Source organism: Echinops telfairi, unplaced genomic scaffold (assembly GCF_000313985.2).
Source record: "Echinops telfairi isolate 266 unplaced genomic scaffold, ASM31398v2 ScPeMD7_7407;HRSCAF=8445, whole genome shotgun sequence".
Taxonomy (NCBI): Eukaryota; Metazoa; Chordata; class Mammalia; order Afrosoricida; family Tenrecidae; genus Echinops; species Echinops telfairi.
This window is the reverse complement of record NW_022111307.1, coordinates 3,971,613-3,976,603: the sequence shown is the minus strand read 5'-3', so window position 1 is coordinate 3,976,603 and position 4,991 is coordinate 3,971,613. Positions and strand designations below refer to the sequence as shown.

The 4,991-nt window shown below is 42.1% G+C and overlaps 1 pseudogene; it reads right to left on the bottom strand.

The window, feature by feature from the left end:
* Positions 1-3,555: 3,555 nt before the first annotated feature.
* LOC101639259 lies at positions 3,556-4,598 on the bottom strand (annotated as a pseudogene).
* Between the last annotated feature and the right edge of the window lie 393 nt (positions 4,599-4,991).

Below are 4,991 nucleotides of genomic sequence, written 5' to 3'. Positions count from 1 at the left end.
CAGCCAACAGTGAGCTGTGCTTCGGCGCCCACCACTATGGTCCAGAGTCCAGAGTTACAGTAGCTTTGGGGGGCCTTATTTTCAGGGAGGTCTTATTTTTGAGTAGATGCCTTATATTTCAGCGAGAGGCAAAACTGTAAGTAGGTCTTATTTTCGGGGGATATTTTACTTTCGGGGAAATGGTAATCTAGTTTGCTACTCTTTGTCTTTTAATAGATGCATTTAAACCGTTAACATTCATTGTGACTAACTATCAATGTAGATTAGTAGCTGTCATCTCCTACCATTTGTGCTTTCCTTTCTTCCACTTTCATGGGGTGGTGTGTGTGTGTGAGTTTATTCTTGTGTTAGTTTTTCCATTGGATCTGTGATGTCTTGAGTACTGTTTTCAATGTGTTGGTTTCTGGGTGGTGTTTCACCCCATGGTGGCCTCATTTTGTGGGCTGCAGTTGTTGATTTTCTGCCCATAGGAACACAAAAGTATTTTTTGTAATGCTGGTTTTGTTTTCATGAATTATCCAAAGGTTTGCTTGTTTGAGAAAACTTCAATTTCTCCCTCAAATTTGATGGAGAACTTTGCTGGATAAAGGACTGTTGAATTGCAGTTGTTGTCTTTCCACTTTAGCTAGATGTTGCTCCAAACCCTTCTTTCCTGCGTAGTCATGTAGTGAGGTCTGAGTTGATTCTTTTCTGTTTACCTTTATATGTGACGGAGTTTTTTCCCCTCTCTAACTGCCCTCTTGATTCTCTCTTTTTCCTTGAAATTGGATCTCTGACAACTACTATATGCCTTGATGTGTCTGTTTTTGTTTGGGGGGGAGGAGTTTAATCTGATTGGTGTCTCTCTTCTTGAATGGTTATCATCTCCTGCTTTGTGAGTTGAGGTAATTTTTCTTCCAAGTATTCCCTTACTATTTTAACTGGAGCCTAATTTATTTACTCCGACTCAGGGACCCCAATTATTCAAATATTGTTTTGCTTTATGGAATCCCACATTATCCTTGGGCTTTCTTCCGATTATTTTGCTTTTTATTTGATTGTCTTATTTGCTGAATTCTGCTTGGTTATCTTCAATATGGCGGATCCAGTTTTCCTCTTTCACTGTTTGATTGGTGAGATCATTCACTTTTTTTCATTTCTGCTATATCATTCCTTAACTCCTGGATTTCCCTTCAATATGAGGATTCTAGTAGCTCTATTTTTCATCAGTTTTCAGAACTGATCCTCTGACAGCATTCTTATGCATTCTTTCTCTGGCAGTTCAAACTGTCGGATTTGGGTCATCTTAAGTAATTGACTTTCATATCTCTAGATTTTTTTATAATAGCTACTGATGTTGGCTGTTGTTTGTGTTGCATCTTGGTTGAGCTGAAAGTGGTTCATACTCTTCTGGGATGTGTAGGGAGGTGGAGCTGGTTCTTTAGATTAGAAGAGGATCCAATAGGTCCTGTGTCTTGTGTGTAGATTAAGAGGGAGTGTTAGTTGGGTCAGTAGGGGGATTAGGGTATAGGTGCTTAGAAGTAGGCTTTAAGTGGTAGTATTAATCATAAGAAGCCTACTCGTTGAGTATAAGAATTTTTTATGAGTTGGAGAAGAGAGTTATGGGAGATGTGATTTCCTTGATTAAAGTAGAGTGTGTGTTACTGAGATGGAGGGAACAGGGTCTAGGGGTTATGGCTGTTGGGGTAAGTAAGGGGTATACTGAATCTACCAGAGTCCATTGGCAACCCTGTATACGGTGTAAGGAAAGTGCAGCCATTTCTGTTATTGTGAATAAAACAGTGGATTTCTGCACAACTCAGAAACATCCACTCCTTATGTGTGGTCCTAGGTTGGATATGGGCTATTCTAGTGGATGTCCCATGGAAGAGGGAGCTTCCAATCAGAGGGTTATCTGCCTCATCCCTGGTTCTAGTTTTGCTGGCTACACAGCCAGCCGTGGGCAAGCCACTGAGAGAGCAGGGAATGCTGGGTTCCATTTCCTTTGGCAGAGGAAGGAGTTTTGTGTTTCCTTTCTCCAAAGAAGATAGGAACCAATCTAACAATATCCAGGAGCCATTGTGCTGTGGGTTCCCACCTCACCTTTCTTCCCAGTGTTGAGTCCCTCTCCAACTAGCTAGGGCTTTCTATCTGTAGAGCCCAATCACGATCCTGTCACCAGGGGAGGGAGCTGGTCCTCAGCTAGGGATCATCCCCAATGGGAAATCTACCCCGTGGGCCTATGTGGGTTCCAGCCCTCAGGGCTTCCGGTAGTCTGCTCAGGCATCTCTAGGATGCCCTGAGGGACAGGGCATCTCCCCAGGTTGGGGGGCCACTAACATGGGGGGTTGGTGTGGAGTTGGTGCCCACCGACAAGGGAGGCAAGTTTTGGGTAGGGGCTCTCACAAATGGGTGACCCCGTCATGAGCACAGTTGCACTTTCTGTCCAAAAAATAACCAGAGAACCCTGAGGTGCTGCAGAACCCAGTTTCTCATCCCAGTCCCCCAACTTGGCCTTATCACCCATAAATGTGTCCATCACACAGAGAGCTCTTTATGTGGGCAATGCTACCTCAGCTCCTGATACTCCACTATATATGTATATATTTTAATTTAAAGCTCTTATTTTGTTTTGCATTTCTTTTTTTAATGAATAATTTTAGTAGGGACTCATACAGCTCTTATAGCAATCCACACATCAATTGAATCGAGCACATTTGTGCATATGTTACAATCATCATTTTCAAAACATTTTCTTCCTACTTGAGCCTCTGATATCAGCTCCTCTTCACAATAAAATTTTAAAAAAATAAACTTTCAAAATAAATAACTAAGGGTAAAAGAACACAATCATAATTTAACTATCTGAAGATAAATTGCTAGAATCTTAAAGCAAATGAAGAGACATACCATGCCCATGGGTTGAAAGATACTATATAATCAAGATATCAATTGTCTACAAATTCACCTATAGAATTCATGAAATGTCCATCCAATGTCCAGTAAGATTGTGTTTGTAGTTAAAAAGAAGCAGGTTCTGAAGTTCATATTGGCAAGGCAAAACACTAGAATAATCATAAGAAAATTGATGTAGACTAAAGTGTAAGAATTCACACTAGCTAATTTCAAGATTTCCTATAGAATTGCTAGAATCAAGGCTGTGGCAAGAAAAACCTACCCAACATAATTGAGTTGCTTTGGACTTAAAGAAGCCCCATAGGACAGAGGAGAATTGCTCTTTGGGGTTTCTAAGACTGCAAATCTTTCACCTATGAAGTGGCTAATGGGTTCAAACCATCAATTTTGGGTTATCAGCTGAGCTCTTTTAACCACCAGGGCTTCTTGATAAGCTATCATGATACAGATAATGAAACCTTAAAAAAAAAAGCAAACAAAAAAAACCTTGAGATCTTTGATCAGCAAAAAACACTAACAAAGTCTCTCTACTCTCTCCTCACTTAACTCCTACTTACCTTTTAATTGTTTCTCACCTGCCCAGGCCCTTAGTTCTGACTTCCTTGGGGATCAGGGCTGAACCTTCATCAGGGCTCAGGATAAGGAGACAGCCAAGAGACCTTAACCCAGGAAGTACTTGTGAATGTCCTTGTTCTCACAGGTTTTTAGGTCAGTGCCCCAGCCTTGTTGCTGTTTACCAACTGCTGGCCTCCTAACTTGAGCAAGATATCCTGGGCCAAGGAACTGAAGGCCTCATCCACAATCATACTGAATTTGGCACTTCGTTTGAAAGATCTTACTCCATGCTCTTGAATCAAGTTATTGGCTTGCTCTCTCTGCACCTCCCTCGGGGCCTCCACTTGTTCCCCACCAAGAGGCACTTCACCCCAGCCAAGGCATTCTCTTTGATGCTCTCTGTCCAGTGTTTTCAAAAGATTTCTCATTAGTGGTGCCATACACTAGAATAATGCCCATGATCCCACAGTAATAAATCAAACCTCTTTCTGTGGATTCTATACCAAAGGACAGTAATCCTATAGGCAGAAGTTATGGTCTTGAATTGCCCTTGGGCAGCTGGGTCTCAGACTTAAAGTTTAATCTTCTTTATCTCTGTAGTCACATTTGACTTAGATGGTAGAGATGCATTGCTGAAGCTGTGCTCTGCAAAGCAAATGATCACTCAACTCCTGCCCACTAACCCACAGTCTTCAGCAGCAGCAACTTGAGGTGGTTGTTGTAAGGCTTTGGTTATCATGGACCCATGGGGAGCTGGTACAAGGGTAGAGAAGCTTTCTAATGGGGATTGGAGAGCTGAACTTTAGAATGGGCCCAGAGCCTAGGCAAGGAAGATTCTTTCCTCTTCTTTGCAAAATTTTTTTAAATCAAACCTCACCAAGAAAACATTTTCACCATCTACCCCAATACATTTATTTCTATTTTATATGCACATACTCCTCTCCATGTATACATTAAAGATTAGCAAATGTTCATTTATTTCTTATTCTAGTTTGAAAATATTCATACAGAGTTCTAAGATTCTCTTCTCACTCTCCACAAGATTGTAGTTTACAACTCCCCCCTCAGACACACACACAGAGACTGTGTACAATTTGGAAATCGATGCCCAAAGAGGCTAGATACCCAAGGCTCTGCACTGGTAACATGATCCCTCCTGCAGGCTGTCCCAAGCAGTCCCAGCATGAGAAGTTCCCAGCTATCGGTGTGTCTGGTAAGAGCAGGAGAGGGAGCTCTTTCTTCTGGTTAGGGAAGAGAATAGTGTCTTCAGGGGAAAAGGGGTCCCAGAGCTGATTGGAAGTATTGAAAGAGTCGTGGGTTCCATACCACGAGAAAACTCCTCTTCGCTTCAGTTCGACTACAACCTCAGGAAGCAGAGTGAATGGTGGTGGCGGGGGTGATATTTAAGTCGAAGAGAGTCTGTACACCCGCCACCTATGGCTGTTGGTGGGGTTTTTTTGTGTGTCGTTTCCTTTTCCTGTTTGTTGAATGTACATTTTCCCTCTTGCCTTTAGGACCAGTGACACCTCTTTTTGACAAGG